Source organism: Mauremys mutica, unplaced genomic scaffold (assembly GCF_020497125.1).
Source record: "Mauremys mutica isolate MM-2020 ecotype Southern unplaced genomic scaffold, ASM2049712v1 Super-Scaffold_100046, whole genome shotgun sequence".
Lineage (NCBI taxonomy): Eukaryota > Metazoa > Chordata > Testudines > Geoemydidae > Mauremys > Mauremys mutica.
The window spans coordinates 4,725,855-4,751,309 of record NW_025423257.1 but is presented as its reverse complement, the minus strand read 5'-3'; positions in this window follow the sequence as shown (position 1 = coordinate 4,751,309).

The window sequence follows — 25,455 nt, the reverse complement described above, 5'->3', positions numbered from 1 at the left end:
GACCAGCCTAGGTTCTGCCATGCTGGGAACGTGCTCCAGCTCTTTATTGCCGGGGAGACCTGGCCCCTCCTGCCAGGCTAAGCCCACAGGGAGATTTTTCAGCCTCCCCAGTAATAAAGTCTCTGAACAAAATGCTGGAAAGGAGCAGAACCAAAGGGGCTGGGCAGGCTCCATAGGGACACTGGCTCCTCCCTTCCCCTCCTGTGCGGCCATGTCCTGTCGCTGGCAGAGATCGGCCCCCCCATCTCCCCCCCCAGAGGCAGCCACGTCTGCGGGCTCCCCCAGCCAGCACCTACTAACCCCCACCCACGCTGGGGGAGTGACACAGGACAGCAAATTCCACCTACCCAAGGACAAATTGCTGCAGATAAACGGGCTGGGTTCACATCCCAAAGCTGAGGAGAATTGAAGAATTATGGACAAAATAGGGAAAATAAGAGATGAGAGAGTCAATAAATTTAGGGAAAACGAGGGAATCTCCTTGGATTTTCTAGCCACATGTGGGGAGGGGAGAGAGAAGGGGAAGAACCAGAGAGAATTGTTCTCAGGTTTTGAGATGGAAAGAAATGGCACAAGCAGGAAAAGGATGCAAGTAGCTCACCCCCATGACCATAGGCGTGTGCAGCACATTTCATTAGGGTGTGCACCCAGGGAGCCCCGCCCCATCCACTGCCTCCCACTTCCTGCCCCCCTCAGAACCGCCAACACCCCCTGCTCCTTGTCCCCTGACTGCCCCCTCCTGAGACCCTCCCCACTGTAACTGCCTCCCTAGGACCCTACCCCTTACCTGTCCCCCGACCCTTATCCACACCCCTTCCCCCAGACAGACCCCAGGGACTCCCACGCCCCATCCAACCACTCCCCGCCCCTGACAGGACCCCCACAACTCCCGACCCATCCAACTCCCTCTGCTCCCTGCCTGCCCTGACCCTGCTCCACCCCCCACCCCCAACAGGCACCCCCCAAATCCTCAACCCATTCAACTCTCCTGCTCTTTGTCCCCTGATCGCCCCTCCAGAGACCCCCCCCACCCACTAATCACCCCCCCAACTATCCAACCCCCCTCCCCACCTCCTGGCAGCTCTGTCTAGTGGCTGCTCCCACCCACACACTCAAAGTGGCAGAGGAGGTTCCCTCTCCTTCGGGGGGAAGGTTGCCTAGTGGTTAAGGCACAGGACTCAGGCTCAGGTGTTCTGGGTTTGAGTCTCTGCTCTGCCACAGACTCCCTGCTTAGCCTTGGGAAAGTCACTTCACCTCCTTGTGCCCTAGATCCGACCTGCCCAGTGGGGCCCAACACTGACCCTGCCTCCTGGGCTAAATCCATTCATGGCTGGGTGATGGGGGGGAAATGGAGATACCAACATGGGGAGATTGGGGTTGAATTTCTCCACAGCCGGAGAGTGGGAGCCAGCTCCACAGGGGGGATGGGAGCGAGAGGGGCTCAGGCCAGCTCCACACAGAGGGGGGTCAGGGCTTCAGCCCTGCAACTTCTGCCACTAAGGTGGCTGGGGCTCCAGAGCCGGGGACTTCAGCCCCACATCTTCTGCCAGGGTCCGGGGCTTCCCCCCCACCCCTTCTGCCAGTATCTGGAGCTTCTCCCCCACCCCCTCCCGCCAACCTCCCCCTGCCCCCGCCCCAGACCAGCTGGGCTCTCCGGGGCACCCGCCGCTGCTGTGGCCGGAGCCGAGCCTGGCGGGCAGGGAGCAGCGATTCACGCGGGGGCCCTGGCAGAGCCCCCAGCCCGAGCGGGGCGGGGCAGCCCCAGGGGAGCAAGGGCGGGGGGCTCTGCTGCTGCTGGCCCCGCCCCCCCACCGACCCCTGGGGCTGTTTGGGGGGGGCTCACTCAGCCCCCCAGGAGCGGGGGGGGGGAGCAGCGGAGCGGAGCCTGCCCAGCAAACAGCTGATCGCAGCTGCGCCCAGGCCGCCCCCAGGGAAAAGCTCCGCGGAGGAGGCGCCACAAGCTGCCGGCAGCGGGTCAGTCCCGGGGGGGCCGAGCACCCGCCTGCAGCCGCCGCAGCCTCCCCGCCCGCGGAGCCCCCACGGGAGGGGGGAGCAGCCTCCCCAGCCGGGGCTCAGGGCATTGGGGTGCCGGGGCTCCCCCCCATGCGCACGCTTGGGCCCGGGACACTCACACACACACACTCTGCCCCGGGGCTCCCCTGGTGCCCAGAGACCGATCAACCCCCCGCCTGCCCCCCCCGCCCTTCCCCACCTGCAGCTCCGGCCTCTCCCCTCCCCTCCCGCCAGCCGCACCCAGGGGAGCCCCGGGCCCCAGGCTCTGTCCCCACCTGGAGCCCAGCGGGGCCGGGGGCAGCTCCTGCTGCAGCTGAGAACAGCGGCTCCGCTCCGGGCCGGGCGGCTCCAGCGCTGCCAGCAGCACGTGGCCACCAGGGAGCAGCTGCTGAGCCCGGGCTCCTGCGTCACAATGTGCCAGAGCCCCGCCCCCAGGAGCTGCCCCGCCCCCGGGCTGTGCCAGAGCCCCGCCCCCAGGAGCTGCCCCACCCCCGGGCTGTGCCAGAGCCCCGCCCCCAGGAGCTGCCCCGCCCACAGGCTGTGCCAGAGCCCCGCCCCCAGGAGCTGCCCCGTCCCCGGGCTGTGCCAGAGCCCCGCCCCCAGGAGCTGCCCCGCCCCTGGCCTGTGCCAGAGCCCCGCCCCCAGGAGCTGCCCCGCCCACAGGCTGTGCCAGAGCCCCGCCCCCAGGAGCTGCCCCGTCCCCGGGCTGTGCCAGAGCCCCGCCCCCAGGAGCTGCCCCCCACCGCTGAGATTTGTTCTCCTGCCTCCTTCTTCCCAGCACCCACCGCTCCCAGCTGCTCCCTTCCTGTGTCTGCAAACAGAGCCAAAATTTATCAAACATGTAACTGGTTCTGACTTATTTACTTGGTCTTGAAAGAGAACAACAAGGATCTGAGTCTCCTCCCTGTCAATAACCCCCTGCTCAGCCAATCAGGGTAGAGACTGAGGACGGGAGGCGGAGGGTTCCTTTGTGATGTCACTGCCACACCCCTCTCTTGCTGTGCCAATGTCCTGCCCCTGGCCAGGCACTTTGCAGGTTTGAGCTGCTCCCTGTGGATCACCCCACTCAAGGAGCGTTCGTTCTAGGCAGCAAGCCGGCTACACAGGGAAACATCAGACGCTGCTCCCAATGCTACATTCAGTTTTTCAGAAATTAGTCGACTTCATGGCCAGAAGAGACCATTAGAGCATCTAATCTGACCCCCTGCGTATCACAGGCCTCCTGTAGGACACAAGAGCTACTTTTGAGGCAAACACATTCCAGAAAGGCATCTAGTCTTCATGAAATGACATCAGGAGATGGCGAATCCACCACTTTCCTTGGTAGCTTGTTCCTGTGGTGAATCATCCTCGTTGTTGAATATTTGTGCCTTAGTTGTAATATGAATTTGTCTCTTTTCATCTTCCAGCCATTGGGTCTTGTTATGCTTTTCTCTGCTAGATTAAAGAGCCCTTTAATACCCAATCCTTTCTCTCCATTAAGGCACTTCAACACTTCAGTGAAGTCACCTTTCAATCTTCTTTTGATAAGCTAAACAGGTTGAGCTCTTTCAATAGCTCACTAGAAGGCATTTTTCTCCAGCCCTCAGAACATTTGGTGGCTCTTTGCTGCCCCAGCTCCAATTTCACAACATCTTTTTCACATGAGGACACCAAAACTGGAGGCAGTATTCCAGTATCAGTCTCACTGATGCCGTGTCCCCTCTTGTAATGTTATTGACATAATCTGTAACTGTATAGATCACTGCTGCGACCACGGTTCTATATTTGCAGCCAATATTGTAGAAAGGTTGTCGTGTAAGGGGTCTGTGGAGAGGTTCTGATTGGCTGATTATAATGATGCTATCTCTAGATGTGTATCATTTTTGTAGTTGACGTTATGATTATTGGCTCTATGCTGCCCGTATTTCAAACTTGTGCTCTGCTTCTGGGAAACACCCCAGACAAGTTGGTGTCAGTTCTGCCTAGCCTGCTTAATGGTCCATTAAGGACCATCAGCTATACAATCGACCCATTGAGAGAAGGCAGATACTCCTTGTGACTCAGCAAGGTCTGCAGGGACCTGCCTATGGACAGAACTCTAAGGTTTTTCTATGCCACGTGCTGGACAGAGTGTCCTTGGGACAAAGAAAGCAAACACCACATGGCAAGAGACTAAAAAGGCTGATGCCTCATCTCCATCTTGTCTTCAATCTCATTACCACCTGTGTGTGTGTGTGTGTTGCGGGGGAGTGCTCTGCAGTTCCCACTGTGGGAGGTCCACAGAAAAATGTGGGGCTGAAATAGTGCTCGGGCAGTGATCCCCACCAATGACCTGGGCCATCCTTTGGGCTCTCTGGTGAGAACCCTCAGCCTCCCGCCCTCAGTCTCTACCCTGATTGGCTGAGCAGGGGGTTATTGACAGGGAGGAGACTCAGGTCCTTGTTGTTCTCTTTCAAGACCAAGGAAATAAGTCAGAACCAGTTACATGTTTGATGAATTTTGCTGCTTCTCTACATTAATGGTCTCTGAGCAGTTCATGATTCTCTCTAACATTGCAGTTCTCCTCAAATACTTGCTGAATATTTACTGTCACTGTTGTTGGTCTGGAGCTCATCAGAGCACTTTATTCAGGTCATTCAATGTCTGAAATTCAAGATCCGATGGTTAGTTTGAAAATCAGGGCTCTTGGGTCCTATTCCCAACTATGCCACTGACTGGCTGTGTGACCTCAGACAAGTCAATTCTCCTTTCTCAGCCTTAGCTTCTCCCTCTTTCAAGTAGGGATAATAATGATCCTCTCCTATCTACCTCACGGAGGGTGGAGGATGGGGATCCATTGGAGAGTGTCACTAGGAGTAGTGCATAATATGAGGTGTCCTATCACGTTTACTCAGAGCAGATTATGACATAATAGAATAGCTGAAACAGTCTATTTTATTTGTATTTTTTTATTTTTAAATTGTTAAGAGCAGCAATGACTTAGCTCAGACTGAAGCATCTTATCTAATTTTTGAGATCTAAGTGTCTCCTCTTTGTGTGTGACGAGACAATCTAACACACTGTGACAAACAGGAGATGCTTTTGTTTTGCAACAAAATCTTTTTGCAAAGAACTTTCATCCCACTTGTTATGATTTCGAGAAACAAACTGGTTTAGTCTGAATGGAATTTTCTGACAGAAACGGTTTGAATGAAATTTCCTCACCATCTCGATTCCTGGGATCTATCCCTGCCTCTGGAGTTTTTTTGTCTGTCAGGAGTCGGAACTGGTGGCTTCTCTTTCTGGCTCTGCCACTGCCTTGCGGTGTAGGCCCTTGGGTAGGTCATTTCCATTCTCTGGACCTCAGGCTCCTCCCCATCTGTCCAGTGGGAACAGGGACAGTTCTCGAGCTCTGGGCAGTCGTGAGCCTGAGTGAGATAAGGGGCGTTAAAGCCCTCTGTGAAGGAGAAAGGGGAGTTTCACGGTGTTTAGCCCCAAGGAATTCTAAAGTTTGCTAAAATGTCTAGTCTGCGGAAACAAGAAATGGTCGGGGCCAAACTTTTTAACCACTGCTTTTTCTAAAGCCCATTCGGGGATGTGAGTCTCTGTCTTTTAGGTACCTGGGGTTCTTTGCCAGCAGGAGAGAAGAGGTTCCTGCCTCCATTTTTGTGGCCTTAACAAACCAGGTGTTGTGCCCCAGTTCTCATCTGAGATCCCTGAAAAAGAACATCTTCCCATCCATGAACAAGACAGGACCTATCTTTGAAAGGGGAACAAAGATACCCTTGGGACTTGCAGACTAGCTAGCCACACTTCCATAGCTAGAGAGATACTGCAATACATTCTTAAACAATCAGTTTGTCAGCAGCACCTACAGGAGAATTTGGTTCTTAGGACAAGGGAGCATGGATTTGTCAAGAACAAATCATCCCAAACCAATCCTCTTTCCTTCTTTGGCAGGGTTCCAGACCTAGTGGAGGTGGGTGAACAGTAGATGGGATCTATCTCGGGGTTACTAAGGCTTTTGACACAGTCCCGCAGGACATTCTCACAAGCAAACCAGGGAAATGCGGTCTAGATGCAATCAGTGTCATGTGGGTGCAGAGCTGGTTGAAAGCCCAGACTCCAAGAGCCCTTCTCCATGTTTGGCTGCCCAACGGAGAGGGTGCACCTAGTGGGTCTGGCAGGGATCAGTCTGGGGTCCGGTGCTATTCAATAGTTTCATGAATTATTTGGAAAATGGAGTGGACAGCATGCGTCTAAAATGTGCAACTGACACCAAGCACTTTGGAGCTCAGGTTTGGAATTCAAAACGCCCGTAACAAATTGGAGACTTGGTCTTCTTGAGCCAAACCCCATGGCTGGGCCCCTCTCTCTAGACTGGGCTGAAGTGAAACCCCAGAGCCAAACCCTCCTCCTCCTGGGCAGTGCGCTCCGACCTGGAACGGTCAGATGCTGCTTAGCGCTGTCAGAGCAGCTGTGGCTGTGGGATTCTCCCAGCACTTTCCAATAGCGGGAAGGTACGAAATCCCCCTTTGCCTGCTGGGGACGGAGCCCTAGAGGGGAGGGGGGGAGCAACTTGCCCAGAGTCCCTCAGGAAAAGGAAAACAACCAGCAGTGGAACCAATAGGAAACCCAGCAATGGAACCCAGGAGTCCTGGGGGGGTGCTAGGGTGACCAGATTTCCCAATTTTGGGGTCTTTTTCTTATCTAGGATCCTATTACCCCCACTCCCTGTCCCGATTTTTCACACTCACTGTCTGGTCACCCTAGGGTGTGACCATGTGGGGTCCCAGCTGCTCCCTGCCCCCCTCACTGAAGCAGGTATGCAGGGTTACTGCCCTGGGAAGTGCAGGCACCAGTGGCCATGGGGCTGGCTGCAGGCAGGGCAGGGGCTGGCTGGAGGTAAGGTCTGGCTGCTGGCAGGGCAAGGGGTGTGGGGCTGGCTGGCTTCAGGCAGGGACGCAGTGGGGGTGCATCAGGGGTTGGCAGGGCTGGAGACAGAGGAGTGCGGGACTGGCTGGCTTCAGGCAGGGGTGAGTGGCAGGGGGTGTGGCAGGAGTTGGCTGGAGACAGGGCAGGGGGTGTGGAAGGGGCTGGCTGTGGGCAGGGGGTGTGGAGCTGGCTGCAGGCAGGGTAGGGAGGTCGTGGCTGGTGCGGGCAAGGCAGGGGGTGCAGGGCTGCAAGCAGGGCATGGGGTGCGGGCTGGCTGCAGACGGGGGCTGGCTGCCGGCAGGGCAGGGGGTGCAGGGCTGGCTGGAGGCAGTGCAGGGGGGTGCAGCAGGGGTTGGCTGGAGCCGGAGCGTGCGGGGCTGGCTGCAGACAGGGGCTGGCTGCAGGGAGGGCTGCTGAAAATGTACTGAGAGGTATTTGAAGGTGAAGATAACATCATGGTTACCAGTTGACTGGCACATCCTGGTTTAAAGAAAGGAAGGGGCTGGAGTTAATAGTCTGAAGTATTTGTGTTACCAGCCCTGTCACTGTCTGACCCCCCTTCAGTGCAGAGCAGGTGTGTACGTTGCTGTGTGGAAAGCACAGACTCCTGCAGAGCAGGGGCAGCTGTTTCCATGGCAGAGAGCCTGGCCCTTAGGAGACTTTCTTGACTTGCTGTTTTGAAGCAATTCAGTAAAATAACGGTGGAGCTACAATGTCCGGTCCAAAATTTCAGCCCCCCTGGTGCAAAAACGCTATTTTAGGATCTAAACAGGAGGCTTCCAGCGCTAGGACACCTGACCCGAGAGCTCCGTGGGGGTGTAACAGCTGCTGACTCGGAGGGTCCTGGGCTAAATCCACTTGCAGGTGGAGGCGTTTCGATTTATTTGATTGATAATGAAGGTGAAGATTTAATCACAGGTATTTTTAGTAAATGTCATGGACAGATCACGGGCAAAAACCAAAAGCTCATTGCCCATGACCCGGCCATGACTTATACCATAAATACCCCTCATTGAATCGTGGGGAGGGAGGCCCAGGGGGTCCGTGGCACCAGCTGTGGGCGCAGGGAATCCGGGGGGCCCATGGCACCATGTACTGGGGGAGAAGCCCCGGGGACCCACTGCCCCTCCAGATGCTGCCAGGTGAGGGGAGCCCCAGAGGCCAGGCCTGCTCCAGCCACCTCGGGACAGGTGCCAGGAGCCACTGAGCTGTGGCTGCTCCTGCCACCCTTCACACCACTGCTCAAGCTGCCCCCCAGGCCAGCTGCTTGGGCAGCCACAGAGTCAGCCACAGTGGCCACTGCAGAAGTCACAGAATCTATGATTTTTGCAGCCTCCGTGACACAGAGGGATCCCTAATAAAGAGACAAACCCCTCCCTGCTGTGACTGCAGTTCCTGGAAGGAAAGAGAAAAGAGGAGAGAGTCCCTGTCACCTCTCTCCCCTGCTCCCTCCCCCTTGTATTCTGTAACCCCATCTCACTGGGTTCCCTGTGCTGGTGCCATGGGGGTGACACGAGTTCTGGGGATTTAGGGGGAGGGGAAGGGGGCTCTTCACTTCTCAGCATTTCACACAAATTTGTCTTTGGGCTGAAATTTCTCCTGTGGGGCCACAGTCAGAGCTGTACCCCACCCCCTTCAGTGGGGGTGGGTGTAAATTGCAGAGTAGGCAGAGAAGTCGCCCATAAAGGGTCGTATTGTTCTGGTGACTGGTTCTGACTGCGGTCACACGTCCTCTGACACAGGCTCATGTGCAGAACATGGAGCTCTGGCTTGTCCTAAATGCTGTAGAGTGTGAGTTCCTGGAAAGGGCAGGGGAGAGGGAGCAAGAGGAGAGAGGCAGGGACATTGGAGACGAGGAATTGGGGGGAGAAGAAGGAGAGAACAGAGACACAATAAATCAGGCCTGCACAACTCGTAAAGCGGCGAGAGCCACATTCCTCCAAAGAAAACAGCTGACGGCTGAAACCTCCCAGCCCGAGGAAATGCCCAGCCCTGCGGAAACAAACCCTCCTTCCCCAGCGCCACCCCACCAAAACAGCTGTGGGCCAAAAAGGAAGGTTGGGGGTGGGGAGGTGATGCTTTATTTTAAATCAACCAGGGGCTCCCAGCTAAAGAGGTGGCTGGGAGCCCTCAGAGTCAAATTAAAGGGCCCGGGGCTCCGGCGGCTGGGGGAACCCGGCAGGGCCGGCTCTAGGTTTTTTGCTGTCCCAAGCAAAAAAAATTGTGGCTGTCCCCCTTCCCAGCTCTGGGCTCCCCCCATACCCTCCTGCTGCCCCAGTCCTGGGCTCTCCCCCCCCCCACACACACACACTCTGCCACCCCAGCGCTGGGCTTCCCCCTTTTCTCCCCACCAGTGCCCTCCCTCCACCCTGCTGCTGCCCCAGCCCTGGGCTCCCCCTCACCAGTGCCGCCCCCCCCCCCCACCTCCTGCTGCCCCAGCCCTGGGTCACTGGTAACTCGCTCCCAGGGCGGGTCATTCAGCCGGAATTTTGGATGTGCACAAAACACAGACAGGACTGGTTCCCATATGGTTACAGAGCTGCAGTAAAGTGGAACAATTTTCAGCTTGTGTGATTGGAAGATATCTGGATGGATATTATAAGACTGTCCTCCATAAATGAGGAAAAGTTGAGGTGCCTTTATTATTGTTTTGCTCCACTCTTTCTTTCTATGGGGAATTTGCCAATGCGATATCACTGTCTTCCTTTCAAAGAAACAAAAAGGCAATGGCTGTTGAAAATAGCAATTCCAGTCCTAATAAGCATTTCTTGCTCAATTTTATCCTACTTTTTCTACAGCAAGTTACAGTGGATCAGCATATTTGATTTGGGAGAAATGAAGTAACAGCTGCCCAAACCGAGCTTGAGCACTCCTGAATTTTGAGGTGTTCAAATCTGGAAAGCAGGTGCTGGGGAGGGGGCCTGTGGGCTCCACGGGGGAGCATGGCAGCAAAGTGTCTGGAGCTGCATGGAGCCAGACACGCTGGTCTGAGTGGCACGGTAAGGGGGCTGGGGGTTGGAGAAGCGGTAGGGGGTTCTGGAGGGGCAGTCAAGGGACAAGGAGCAAGGGGGGTTGGATGGGGCAGAGGTTCAGAGGGGCAGTCAGGGGATTGGCAGCAATAGGCTAGGCATGGGAGTCTAAGAGGTTTATCAGGGGACAGGTAGGGGGTGCGGTCCTGGGGGGGGGAAGTTGGGTGGGGTCTCAGGAGGGGGCAGTTGGGGACAAGGAGAAGGGAGGCTTAGATAGGGGCTGAGGTCCCAAGGGGCAGTTAGGGGCAGGGGTCTCGGGAGGGGGTAATTGGGGAACAAGGACCAGTGGGGCTTAGATAGGGGGTGGAGGTTCTGGGGGGCAGTTGGGGCAGGGGTCTGGGGAGGGGGCAATCAGCGGACAGAGGCTGGGATTCAAAGGGCTCTGAGCTGCTGGCAGCCGCGGGGATCCCAGAGCCCTTTGAATCCCAGCCCCGGCTGGGAGTCAGAGGACTCTGGGCTGCCTGCAACCGCAGGGAGCCCAGAGCCTTTTAAATCCCAGCCGGGGCCGGGAATCAAAGTTCAGACTTGACACTGGAAAACCCGCAACTACCTGTCTCTCTGAACACCTGCGATGAGCAAGATGGAGTTGGGACACCTGTTCTGCTTCAATCATTTATTGTCTCTCTGTTCTCTCCTTCTTCTCCCCCCAATTCCTCGTCTCCAATGTCTCTGCCTTTCTCCTCTTGCTCCCTCTCCCCTGCCCTTTCCAGGAACTCACACTCTACAGCATTTAGGACAAGCCAGAGCCATAGGCGGCAGGTTTGTATAATTTTTGGTGGGGCCCAAAATGGTGGTGCCCCCCCGCTCCCGCCCTGTAAGCCGATATAAAATGAAGCTACAACGCGTCAGCGCCACAAGATTACAAGGGTCAATTAAAAGTGGAAAGTCAGAAGCAGCACTTGCCTACTTCAATATACGGTATTATATTTTGTTGCATCTGTTGTGATGAAGTGGGAATGTTCTTAATATTTTCTCTGAATACTGTGTGGGTGCCTCAGTTTCCCCTGCAAGATGCCAACTGAAGGTGTTGGGGACAAAGAGATCAGGTGGCCTCCTTGTCCAGAAGAGACACAGAGGCCAGAGGAGGGAGTGTCAGTTTGGAGCTGGCTGGGGAAATTGGGAGAGACCCAGAACTTGGTTCTGGGCTCCCCACCCCCCAAGATGGACCTGACAGAGGGGTTCTGTTTTCTGTACCAACAAGCTCTGTTTAAACTGTGTTCCCGTCATCTAATAAACCTTCTGTTTTACTGTCTGGCTGAGAGTCACATCTGACTGCAGAGTTGGGGTGCAGCGACCTCTGGTTGCCCCAGGACCAGCCTGGGCAGACTCACTTTGGAAAGTGCATGACGTGGAAGGGCATGCTGAATGCTCCGAGGTCAGACCCAGGAAGGTGTAAGCTTCTTGCCCTGGAGACAGTATGCTCCGAGAGAGGAGGCTCCCCCAGAGTCCTGACTGGCTTTGTATGGAGATGTTCCAAAGCATCACAGCATCCCCTTCCACACCGTGCACTTCCCAGAAGTCCGCACAGGCACTGACACTCCCTCCTCCGGCCTTTGTCTCTTTTCCAGGCATTAGGAGGCCACCTGATCTCTCTGTTCTCCAACACCTTCAGTTGGCACCTTGCAGGGGAAACTGATTTGGGAGAAATGAAGTAAAAGCTGCCCAAACCGAGCTTGAGCACTCCTGAATTTTGAGGTGTTCAAATCTGGAAGGCAGGTGCTGGGGGTGGGAGAGGGCTGTGGGCTCCATGGGGGAGCATGGCAGCAACTGTCTGGAGCTGCATGGAGCCAGATACGCTGGTCTGAGTGGCACAGTAAGCAGTTTGGGGGTTGGAGAAGAGGTAGGGAGTTCCGGGGGGCAGTCAAGGGACAAGGAGCAGGGGGAGTTGGATGGTGCAGAGGTTCGAAGGGGCAGTCAGGGGACAGGCAGCAATTGGATAGGCATGGGAATCCAGGAGGTTTATCAGGGGACAGGTAGGGGGTGGTGTCCTGGGGGGAAGTTGGGTGGGGTCTCAGGAGGGGGCAGTTGGGGACAAGGAGAAGGGAGGCTTAGATGGGGCAGGGGTCTCGGGAGGGGGTAATCAGGGGACAAAGACCAGTGGTGCTTAGATAGGGGGTGTGGGTCCTGGGGGGCAATTGGGGCAGGGGTCTGGGGAGGGGGCAATCAGCGACCAGGGGCTGAAATTCAAAGGGCTCTGGGCTGCTGGCAGCCGCGGGGAGCCCTGAGCCCTCTGACTCCCGGCCGCGGCTGGGATTTAAAGGGCTCTGGGCTCCTTGTTCCTGCAGGCAGCCCAGAGTCCTTTGATTCCCTGCTGTGGCTGGGATTCAAAGGGCTCTGGACTGCCCGCAGAGCGCCGGCGGGGGGATTTAGAATCTCCCGGCGGGCCGCACAGTGAGGCTTCGTGGGCCGCATGTTGTGCAGGCCTGTGATAGAGGTATATAAAATCATGAGTGATGTTGAGAAAGTAGATAAGGAAAAGTTATTTACTTACTCCCATAATACAAGAACTAGGGGCCACCAAATGAAATTAATAGGCAGCAGGTTTAAAACAAATAAAAGGAAGTTCTTCTTCACACAGCGCATAGTCAACTTGTGGAACTCCTTGCCAGAGGAGATTGTGAAGGCTAGGACTATAACAGGGTTTAAAAGAAAACTGGATAAATTCATGGAGGTTAAGTCCATTAATGGCTATTAGCCAGGATGGGTAAGGAATGGTGTCCCTAGCCTCTGTTTGTCAGAGGATGGAGATGGATGGCAGGAGAGAGATCACTTGATCATTGTCTGTTAGGTTCACTCCCTGGGCTGCTTCTGCTCTACAACTATAATTGTCTTTTTATACCAGAATCACTAACTTGAGCACCGAATTCCATGTACAGTCCTAGTGGATGTAAGGCACAGGTAACTTTTGCCTCAGGGTAGCTTGTTGGCATCAACCCTCTCTCCCCCACCTGGAGCTGATGAAATTCCTGGCTGGAGGGACACACGCTCCTACAAGTCAAAAGGAAAGGAGCTGATAGAAAAGATCACAGGACTGACCCCAAAGAAGGGTGAGCTGCAAAAGGCAGAAGCAGGCAACTCATCCGGCAGAGCTGAGAGACCACAGTGAAGATGGTGCAAAGATCACTATATTGGAATTAGCAAATGTGATATTTTTAAAACAAATCTTTGGGAAGCCCTAATAAAGGCATTTCTTACAGTTCTCTCCCATTTGGATTTTCTGATATCTAATAGGGATTGACATCTGATTGAAGCTTTTCCCAAATGCAGAGCATGTGTAAGGTCTCTCTCCACTGTGGATTCTACGATGTCTGACAAAGTCTGAGTGCTCAATGAAACTTTTCCTGCACTCAGAACATGTGTAGGGTATCTCTCATGTGTGGATTCTCTGATGTGTGATAAGGATTGAGCGCAGACTGAAGCTTTTCCCGCACTCAGCGCACGTGTAGGGCTTCTCTCCTGTGTGGATTCTCTGATGTCTGATAAGGTGTGAGCGCCGATTGAAGCTTTTCCCGCACTCAGCGCACGTGTAGGGCGTCTGCCCTGTGTGGATTCTCTGATGTGTGATAAGGTTTGAGAGCTGACTGAAGCTTTTCCCGCACTCAGAGCACGTGTAGGGCGTCTCTCCTGTGTGGATTCTCTGATGTGTGATAAGGTTTGAGCGCCGATTGAAGCTTTTCCCGCACTCAGCGCATGTGTAGGGCGTCTCCCCTGTGTGGATTCTCTGATGTGTGATAAGGCTTGAGCGCTGACTGAAGCTTTTCCCGCACTCAGCGCATGTGTAGGGCGTCTCCCCTGTGTGGATTCTCTGATGTGTGATCAGGCTTGAGCGCTGACTGAAGCTTTTCCCGCACTCAGCGCATGTGTAGGGCGTCTGCCCTGTGTGGATTCTCTGATGTGTGATAAGGTTTGAGCGCCGATTGAAGCTTTTCCCGCACTCAGCGCATGTGTAGGGCGTCTCCCCTGTGTGGATTCTCTGATGTGTGATAAGGCTTGAGCGCTGACTGAAGCTTTTCCCGCACTCAGCGCATGTGTAGGGCGTCTCCCCTGTGTGGATTCTCTGATGTGTGATAAGGCTTGAGCGCTGACTGAAGCTTTTCCCGCACTCAGCGCATGTGTAGGGCGTCTCCCCTGTGTGGATTCTCTGATGTGTGATCAGGCTTGAGCGCTGATTGAAGCTTTTCCCGCACTCAGAGCATGTGTAGGGCGTTTCTCCTGTGTGGATTCTCTGATGTGTGATAAGGTGTGAGCGCCGACTGAAGCTTTTCCCGCACTCAGAGCACGTGTAGGGCATCTCCCCTGTGTGGATTCTCTGATGTGTGATAAGGTTTGAGCGCTGATTGAAGCTTTTCCCGCACTCAGCGCATGTGTAGGGCTTCTCTCCTGTGTGGATTCTCTGATGTGTGATAAGGTTTGAGCGCTGACTGAAGCTTTTCCCGCACTCAGCGCATGTGTAGTTTGTCTCTTCCAAGTTGATTCTCTCATGTGTAATAAGGTCTGAGAGGCTACTGAAGTTCTCCTCTGGCCTCTGCTGAGTCTCAGAGGCTTTTACTTTTTCTCGGAGTGCACGACTCCTGGAAACATTCCCTTTGGGTCTTCCAGATAATGTCCCATGTGGTTCTCCTTGCTCAGCATCTTCCTGCTGGGGTTTCTGCTCCTCATTCTTACGCACCATCCTATCACCTGACGGGAGACAGAGAGAATCCAGACATAGGTCACTCCCTGTGCCTGAGAGAAAGGAAATCACAGAGACAGGAATTTTAAAAGGGATGAACAAACCAAAATATGTGCAGGAGAGATCAAACCTATCAGGAGCTGATTTTCCGCAGAGGAGAGAGGAAGGGATCAGTTTTGGTCTGCATTTCACCAGAACATGGAGGGGGGAAAGTGGGATCAGGTAGGGATCTGCTGCCAGTTGTTAGTCAGGATAGGTGGGAAGCCATGAGTGACATCTACCTAATTATTCCACATCTGCAGGGAACAATCCTGAACTTGGAGAGCTCACAAGGTCTTTGTAGGTCATCCCGAATGTTTCATGTATTCACGGACAGTTTTTGACTTGCTTTAACCAAGTCCTCACCTGTGCAGGCAGCTCTTGGAAGCACTTCTTTCTCAGAACTCTGGAGGTCCAGGACCCACGGCTCTTCCCCTCGTTCCAGCTGTGAGACCACATCAGGTTTGGAATTTAGAAACCCTACGCCAGGCAAAGAAAACCAGGAAAGTCAGTGGAACTTGTGGGATACTTGTCACAAAGAATATTCCATGGTTTTAAGCTCAGATCATTTTTAAGCAGTAACATCCCAAGACCAGCTTCCTTGGCTCCAAGTGGCACGAGAGTTATTATTATTATTAATCATACGCATTACCTTAGTGCCTAAGGACCAACTAACAGTGTGTCTCCATTGTGCTAGGCACAGTACAAATAGTAGATGGCCAGTGCTCTGAAGAATTTACAGTCTAAATAGACAAGACAGACACAGCATGGGGGAAGGGGTAGACCCCTGTTAGAATGGCGATATTCAGGCCTGCCTGCAAAGCCTATATTTTAAGAACTTAGGTGTATTTTTATCACTTAGCTAGTTACAGGAGTATGAAAACAAAGAATCAAAATCACAGTCTGCCTGTGTCTGGGCCTTCTCTCACTAGGACAGCCTGAGGCCTTGTTCTTAGGCTAAGGCCTTTGGCTAAGCAGCAGGGGCAGCCATAAGCTGGGAAGCGAAGGGTCACATCCTCACATCCCAAACCAGTCACACTGAAATAAGGTGCTATTGGGCTGTTAGGAAGACAGTCCTGTCTGGATCTTAAGATGGTTAAAGAAACCTTAACTTGATAGCATTCTGTCTGGCAAGAAATCACTTATCAATGGTTGTGGTTGTGAAACCCTCATTTCTGTATTGTTCTATCTTTATGGCCACCACTTTTACATTGTTAATCAGTCTGGTTCTCTAATTGTTTCTCTCTCCTGTATAATTAATGTTGCCAGGTGTAAGTTAATTAGGGTAGTGGTTTATAATTGGTTAGAGCAGGAGTAGGCAACCTATGGCGGCACACGAGCTGATTTTCAGTGGCAGTCACTCTGCCCAGGTCCTGGCCACCAGTCCAGAAGGCTCTGCATTTTAATTTAATTTTAAATGAAGCTTCTTAAACATTTTAAAAACCTTACTGACTTTACATACAATAGTTTAATTATGTATTATAGACTTATAGAAAGAGACTTTCTAAAAACGTTAAAATGTATTATTGGCACATGAAATCTTAAATTAGAGTGAATAAATGAAGACTCAGCACACCACTTCTGAAAGGTGGCCGACGCCTGGGTTAGAGAATTATGTCACAATATGTTAGAATTGGTTAGTTAAATTTCAGCACAATTACTGGTTAAGGTATAGCTGAGAATATTACTCTATAAATGGGGTCAAACAGGAGGGGGGGAAGGAAATTGGAATAATAGAATATCAGGGTTGGAAGGGACCTCAGGAGGTATCTAGTCCCACCCCTGCTCAAAGCAGGATCAATCCCCAACTAAATCATCCCAGCCAAGGCTTTGTCAAGCCTGATCTTAAAAACCTCTAAGGAAGGAGATTCCACCACCTCCGTGGGGAACCCATCCCAGGGCTTCACCACCCTCCTAGTGAAATAGTGTTTCCTAATATCCAACCTAAACCTCTCCCATTGCAACTTGAAATCATTACTCTTTGTTCTGTCATCTGCTACCACTGAGAACAGTCTAGGCCTGGTCTACACTGGGGGGGGGGGGGGGGAGTTCGATAAAAGGTACGCAACTTCGTCGAATACCTTAGTTCGAATTACTTACCCGTCCTCACGCCGCGGGATCGACGTCCGCGGCTCCCCCGTCGACAGGAGTGCGTTCGGAGTTCAATATAGCGCGTCTAGATGAGACGCGATATATCGAACTCCGAGAAATCGATTGCTACCCGCTGATCTGGCGGGTAGTGAAGACGTACCCCTAGATCCATCCTCTTTGGAGCCCCCTTTCAGATAGTTGAAAACAGCTATCAAATCCCCCCTCATTCTTCTCTTCTGCAGACTAAACAATTCCAGTTCCCTCAGCCTCTCCTCAGAAGTCATGTGTTCCAGTCCCCTAACCATTTTTGTTGCCCCCCGCTGGATGCTTTCCAATTTTTCCACATCCTTCTTATAGTGTTGGGCCCAAAACTGGACACGGTGCTCCAGATGAGGCCCTATGAATGTTGAATGTTGGTTAGGGGGAGAACGGGAACAGGGACACAGGCCAGGCTCTGCGGCATCAGAGCTGGGAAGGGAACACTGGGGAACAGACTGTATCGGCATATAGAGATAAGCCTGACTGGTGTGAAGGGCTTCGGAAAATGTAATCTTATAGGAGTAAAAATTGTACAGACTATACCACCCTGTGACATCATCAACAAAGTGCCCATTTGTGCCTGGGTAGGGGCCCTGCTACAGGAGGGAGGATGCAACAAGGACTCAGGATCGGTGGCCGGGGTCGCTGTGCATAGGAGATGGGGAGGTTATGTGAGGAGGGGGGTAATGAGCAGGAGAGGGAGTTCAAGAGTTAAAAGAATAATATTTGGGGAAAAAAATGTATAATAAAGTGAAACTGAACAGAAATAAAACTGGAGTGGAGGCTCTAAAGCAACAAGGCTTGGGTAGGGATTTGGGGTTAAAGGTCTGGGATCCCCCACAGCTCCAGATCCCCAAACCTCTCCTCCCTCCCACTGACCCACCCACCCCACTTCCTGGGTGCCCTTCCTCCACACTCCCCTCCCCTTCTTCCCATTACTCTCAGCCAGCACCACCTCCCGGCACCTTGAGAACTTCTTGTATTTTCTCCTCCTCTCTCACAGCCTCCTACCTCCCTGTTGCTTCTTAGCTCTAGCCCTGCACACACCCGCCCCATGTCCTGGCATATCTACTACCCCCCGTCTCCGTCCCTCCCACGGCTCGCTTATCCCTTCACCCATGGGATCCTGAACGGCAACATTACACGCTCTCCTAAAAGAGCTCATCTGACTGTCACACAAGCCATGCATGAGTCACACACTTATTTACTCAATTTAGAATTCTACAGGCAGCATATTTTCCTCTTAAAATGAGGAAAAGGCATGAAAGCTACAGTGATTAATGTAGTTATGAATGTAGCCAATAAGGATACATTCAATGCAATTTTAAAATGACTGACAGCACCAAAAAGGCACATGTCCAAAAATGGTACTAGTGGGTGGGAGATAAGGCAAAAAAAGGGGGGGCAAGGAAACTTGTCAAAACTTGTATGACGAATAAAGGTATAAAGTTATTACTACTCAGGTTCTTCGGAGACCCCACAGCTTCTAATAACCCAGGGGACAGGACTCCTTACCCAGCGAGGTCACCGTCTCATAGTTCTCCTGCATGACATCCCTGTAGAGGGCTCTCTGAACAGGGTCCAGTAGTGCCCATTCCCCCTTGGTGAAATACACAGCCACCTCCTCGAAGGTCACCGGCCCCTGAAAGAGCAAGAGTCCAACACTCAGTACCTGCTGCCCCATTCACAACCCCACTACTCATGGAACAGCAGCACCAGGGAAATGGAAGCTCTGGGAGGCACATGTTAACAGAGTCCCAGCCCACCTTGCCTAGAACAGACAGGCGGCATCAGAGGGTAGAAAGAGAGAAACTTTGTGTCTCCCAGCTGACAGACAGAGGCAGGGTCTTCACATTTATCACATACCTACTAGCCAGAGCTTGATATAGGAGATGGGGCTGGCTCTGGACCCTACTAATGGCTTCCTGGTAGGAAACACTCTCCAAATAAAATATAAGAAAGAAAAGGGAAGTCAGTAGTAAAGAATATTAGTTAGAACAGGGGTAGGCAACCTATGGCACGAGTGCTGAAGGCAGCACGCAAGCTGATTTTCAGTGGCACTCACAATGCCCGGGTCCTGGCCACCAGTCCGGGGGGCTCTGCATTTTAATTTAATTTTAAATGAAGTTTCTTAAACATTTTAAAAGCCTTATTTACTTTACATATAACAATAGTTTAGTTATATATTATAGACAGAAAGATCTTCTAAAAATGTTAAAATGTATTACTGGCACTCAAAACCTTAAATTAGAGTGAATAAATGAAGACTTCTGAAAGGTTGCTCACCCCTGAGTTAGAAGGTCAGAATTGTAGAAAATTGGTAAGGGAAGTGTGACGTTGGTGATATAAATTGGGACCATATAGAACATGGGTTGCAACCAAGGTCCTGTAGTGGCACCAAATCTGATGTAAAGGGGGTCAATATGAGGTGTCTAAGACCAGGTTATGGGTTGCTGGTTATGATTATGCTGTCTGTATGTATGTATCATTTTGTAGTTGAAGTTATGAATATTAGCTCTATACTATCTGTATTTCAAGATGGTGCTGTGCTTCTGGGAGACATCGCAGACAAGTTGGTGTTAGCTCTGCCTAGCCTGCTTGATGGCCCATTAAGGACCATCAGCTACACAACTGACCCATGGAGAGAAAGCAGACACGCCTTGTGACTCAGCAAAGTATGCAGGGACTGGCCCATGTGACCCCAGACTCCATTTTGCTGTAATTTTCCACAGTAAGGACAAAGAGGTTCTTACACCTGGAAAAGCCTATATAAGGCTGATGCCTCATCTCCATCTTGTCTTCAATCCTGCTTCTACCTCTGGAGGGACTTTGCTACATGCTGAAGCTCTACACAAGGGACTGATGACCCATCCCAGCGGGGGATGTTCTCCAGAGACTTGATTTGAACCTGCAGTTTATGCCATCACTGCTACAAGCCTGAACTAAGAACTTTGCCATTACTGTATGTAATTGATTCCATTTAACCAATTCTAGCTCTCATCTCTACCTTTTTCCTTTTATGAATAAACCTTTAGATTTTAAAGGATTGGCAACAGCGTGATTTGTGGGTAAGATCTGATGTGTATATTGACCTGGGTCTGGGGCTTGATTCTTTGGAATCGAGAGAACCTTTTTCTTTTATTGGGGTGTTGGTTTTCATAACCATTCCTCCCCAGGACGGGTGGCACTGGTGGTGATACTGGGAGACTGGAGTGTCTAAGGAAATTGCTCGTGTGACTTGTGGTTAGCAAATGGGGTGAAACCGAAGTCCTTTTTGTCTGGCTGGTTTGGTTTGCCTTAGAGGTGGAAAAACCCCAGCCTATGTCTGTGACTGCACTGTCTGAGCAAGTGATCCTGAATTGGCACTCTCAGTTGGGTCCTGCCAGAACCGCCTCGTCACAGGAAGCTATCAGAAATCAATGACCAATCAATGAAAATAAGAAGGAAGTTTTGAAAAGTATATTAATCCTAACAATGGTAGTGATAAATTACTAGACGGAAATGGCAGAATTATCAAAAATAATGCAGAAGAGGTAAAAGTGTTCAATAAGTGTTCTCTCCTGGATTTGGAGAAAAACAGATGCTGTACTCGTATCATAAGATGTTGACGACGACACTCCTTCCATTCCAACAAGAACTCACAAGGCCATTAAACAGCAGCTATTACAGTTAGACATGTTTAAATAAGCAGGTCCAGATAACTTGTATCCAAGAGTTTTTAAAGACCTGGTGGAGGAGCGTGGTGGACTATTAATGTTGATTGTAATTAGGACTTGGAACACTGGGGAAATTCCGGAAGACTGGAATTAAGCTAATGCTGTGCCAATACTAAAAAGTGTAAAAGAGATGACCCAGCTAATTACAAGAGAGTCAGTCTGATATCAATACTGAGCAAAATAATGGAGCAGTCGATACTGGATTTCGTTAATAAAGAATTAAGGAAGGTAATATAATTAGTACCTATTAACAAAGGTTTAGAGAAAATAGATCCTATCAAACTAACTGGATATCCTTATTAGATGAGATCAAAAGTTTGGTTGCAGCTAATATTATTGATGTAATATATCTAGACTTCTGTAAGGCATATGACTTGATTCAGCACAATATTTTGACTAAAAAAACTAGAATGATACAAAATAAACACGGCATACATAAAATAGATTAAAAACTGGGATTGTAAATGGGGAACCATGATCAAGTGGATTTATTTCTAGCGGGTCCCCACAAGGATTGCTTTTTGCCCGTGTGCTATTTAACATTCTTATCAATGACCTAGAACAGAATATAAAATCATCACAGATGAAGTTTGCAGTACCACAAAGATTGCGGGTGGGGGTAACTAATGAAGTGGCAGTAGATTTAGGCTCCAGCACTGGGAGTCTCAGAAGTTTTCCCAGCCCTGGCTGGAGGGTTATTTCCTGTTCCACAAAGAGGAGAAGTTCCATTCCCAAATCCCTTGAAATTAGGCCCTATCTGACACTACACCCCCATATTCATCATAGTGGTATGGTTATAATATGATTAGGACATAATTATGATGCATTTTGTGCAAGATGCGTCATGTGCTGAATATGATTATCCTATTTGTGTGCATGGATCATGTTTGTATTTGAAGTTATGGATATTGACTCTGTATCTGTATTTCAAATGTGCTTACTCTGGGTATCACCCACAACGAGCCTTTCAGGTACAACAATGAAGAAGCCAGACAGAGCTGATGGCTCATCAACAAAGACAATGGACCGTGGAAGAGCTTAGCCTTCCTGTGATTGTTTCAGCCAGCCTATGAGTCATGGCTACTATGACTCAGCAGGACATGCTAGGACATGTGACTAGACCACATGACAACGAACTCCATTTTGGTACCTGTATTCTTCCACAAACTGGACTGGGAACTGAGTTTGGAACAAATGGTTCCTGCCATATGGAAAAGCTACATAAGGTGGGGTGTGACGTCATCTCTTGGCCTCATTCCCCGCACAAGAGAACTCCTGGAAACACTTGAGGAACAAAGACTGAACTGGGGGAACTGCTGGTCACAGGGTAAAGGGATTTCTAGCTTGTGTATGGAAACTTGGGGGACTGCTTGTACCATCAGTCAGGGTGAGAAATTGCTAATTCAAATTCTATCCATCTAGTATGTTAGGCTTAGTTTGAGTTTTTGGTTATCTGCTAAGTAATCTGCTTTGATCTGTTTCCTATCACTTAGAATTGTTGGGATACGTTAGGGTTCAGTAAAACAGCTGGGAAGCTGCTAATGTGCTGACATGCATTGGGGACAAAGACATAAGCAGGCAGTAATTCTTTGCTTAACAAATAAGTTGCCATATTTTTCCTTTCTCTGTTGCTTGTAAGAATTGACATTGATGCAGCTGCATGAGAAATGTAGTTGCTGGAATTAATGTCCTTTATGTGAAAGAAAGTAAAAGAAATGTTACCTCCCCCTCCCTTCCTTTCCCAGCTACATAAACAAGCCCTGGCTTATGGCCCCTTCCTCCCTCCCCGAGAACTGCTCATTGACCCTTCCTCCATACCCTGAGAACTGCTGTTTAGGGAAATTTGTGGCAACACGTTATTGCAAAGAACGGTATTTTCAAGGTAAAAATGCCTCTATGATAGGTGTAATACTGTGACAGTGGATAGGGGTGGGTATACTAATTGTATGAGTGTTTCTACTACTTAATAAGGGGTTTTGGGGTGTTGTAACGGATGTAGGTGTTTACATACAAACTCAGATAAAAGGCATGTGATGTAACTAATCCAGTGCTTACTCGATAGTTGGGTCAAGGGGAACAAGTAACGCAATAAAGAAGCCTGTATTCATATCCGCCTCTGGATCAACCGGCTCCTTTTTTGTTCTAACAATAATTACTTCAAATCTACCTTTCTGCCATTAATAAACTTGTTTTATGCTTTATTTTAATCAGTGCATTTTGAGTGAAGTGTTTGGGGAAAAGCTGAGCTTGGTTAGCACAGGCTTGTTGTGCACATCTTTCCCATATCGAGGGGAAGGCGAACTATATTAATGAGCTTACATTATACAGATCCCTGTGCACTATAAGATGGTATAATTCTGAATTTATACTACTGCAGGTGTGCAAGGTTGGGGAGCTGGGAAATTGGCTGTCGTCGTCTATCTGTCCTTGAGCGGCTCAGGTAAAGCACTCAGGTAGCTTAGCTGGGTGTATGGCGCCACCTGCTGTCGTGTTGGGTGATGACAGGCCCTGGAGAGGCTGGCTGAATCTCCAGCAAAGCAGCGTGAGAAGGGGCAGCCCAGCTTGAGGGTTAGAGGGCACAGTGGTTCCCAGAAGCTCCCCAGACTGCACCCCGGGGTGACAACCCATCACACCCTAGAGTACACAAATCTCAGCAGGTTTGTCACATCCTATCCCCTCCCTTTCTCCACCCGAGATATTTCCTTCCTCCCACCACCTCCAGCAGCTCCTACGCATTTACTGCTCCTCTCCCTCCAAGCAGAACCCACCACCAGCTCCCTGAGAATCCCTTACCTGAGCCAGCTCCATTGCAGCCATTTCCTTCCCCTGGGAGGACGGGATGATCTGGAGCAAAACGTGGACGTTAATCTGTAGCCTGCCAGGACGAGAAGGGCAATGTGAGAGAATGCAGAGGGGGCTTTTGTCCATTCCACATGCTGATTCCCCCCTAATTTTTCCCTGTTAATGGACACTCTAGGTTCTGCCACACTGTGAAGCACAGAGTGACCTTATTCCAGTACAGGCCTAGCCCCCTCCCACCAGGGTGTAACCCTCTGAGACACAGTGAAACCCTCCCAGTAACATCCTCTGTTATACTTACCAAGTTTGCAGACAATACCAAGCTGGGAGGGGTTGCAAGTGCTTTAGAGGATAGGCCAGGGAGGGAGAGCTCAGTGGTTTGAGCATCGGCCTGCTAAACCCAAGGCTGTAAGATCAATCCTTGAGGGGGCCATTGAGGGATTTGGGGCAAAAATCTGTCTGGGGATTTGTCCTGCTTTGAGCAGGGGATTGGACTAGATACCTCCTATGGTCCCTTCCAACCCTGATATTCTATGATTAAAATTGAAAATGATCTGGAGAAAAGGCCTGAAGTAAATAGGATGAAATTCAATTAGGACAAATGCAAAGTGCTTCATTTAGGAAGGAACAATCAGGTGCACATGTACAAAATGGGAAATTCCTGCCCAGGAAGGAGCACTGCGGAAAGGGAGCTGGGGGCCAGAGTGGATCACAAGCTAAGTATAAGTCAAAAGGGCAAACATCATTCTGGGATGTATTTGAGGGAGTACTGTAAGCAAGACACAAGCAGTAATTCTTCCACTCCACTCTGTGCGGATTAGGCCACAACTGGAGTACTGTGTCCATTTGTGGGGGCCACATATGAGGAAAGATGTGGACAAACTGGAGAAAGTCCAGAGAGGAGCAACAAAAATGATTAAAGGTCTAGAAAACATGACCTATGAGGGAAGATTGAAAAAATTGGGTTTGTTTAGTCTGGAGTAGAGGGGACATGATAATAGTTTTCAAGTACATAAAAGGTTGTTACAGGGATGTGGAAGAAAAAATTGTTCTTAACCTCTGAGGATAGGACAAGAAGTAATGGCCTTAAATTGCAGCAAGGGCAATTTAGGATGGAGATTAGGAAAAAACTTCCTAACTGTCAGAGTGGTTAAACTCCAGAACAAATAGCGTAGGGAGGTTGTGGAATCTCCATCATTGGGGATTTTTAAGAGGAGGCTGGACAAACACCTCAGGGATGGTCTAGATAATACTGAGTCCTGCCTTGAGTGCAGGGGACTGGACTAGATGACCTCCCAAAGTCCCTTCCAGTTCTATGATTCTAAGGGCTTGGCTACACTTACAAATTTGCAGCGCTGCAGCAGGGTGTGAAAACACACCCTCTGCAGCGCTGCAAATTGCGGCGCTACAAAGCGCCAGTGTAGTCAAAGCCCCAGCGCTGGGAGCCGCGCTCCCAGCGCTGTCCATTATTCCCCACAGGGAGGTGGAGTACAGACAGGGCTGGGAGAGTTTTCTCCCAGCACTGGCGCTTTGACTACACTTAGCGCTTCAAAGCGCTGCCGCGGCATCCAGAGGCGTTTAAGTGTAGCCATAGCCTATGAAAAAAGGCCAGAGAAGAGCAGAATCAAAGGAGTCACTCTGAGGATTCTCCCTGTCACTGTCCCCAAGGCAGCTCTCTCAGGTTAACTAAGTTGTTTGATACTTTAGCCTTTGTAGAGTCTCTCCTGGCAGTGCCCCCTTCTTGGGCTGGGCCTAGTTTTAGCCTTTGGGAAGCGTGACCCCGGGGGTGCTGAGACTGGGCCTTCTTGCCTCAGCACATCTTGTTCCTTTCTGTGGCTCCCCAGTGAGTCCCAATGAGTAGATACTCCTCATACAGACTGTGAACATAAGAAGGGCCCACTGCATCAGAGCAACGGTCCATCTAGCTCAGTGGCCAATGCCAGGTGCTTCAGAGGGAAAGAACAGAACAGGTAACCATCAAATGATCCATCCCCTGTCACCCATTCCCAGCTTCTGGAAACAGAGGCTAGAGACACCATCCCCGCCCAGCCTGCCTGTGACACTGGCAGATGAGGTGTTAGCTCTTACACAAGCTTTTATGTCTTAATTGAACATGGACAAACACACAGTGGAATCCGTCTGACTCACCTGTGTTAGTATT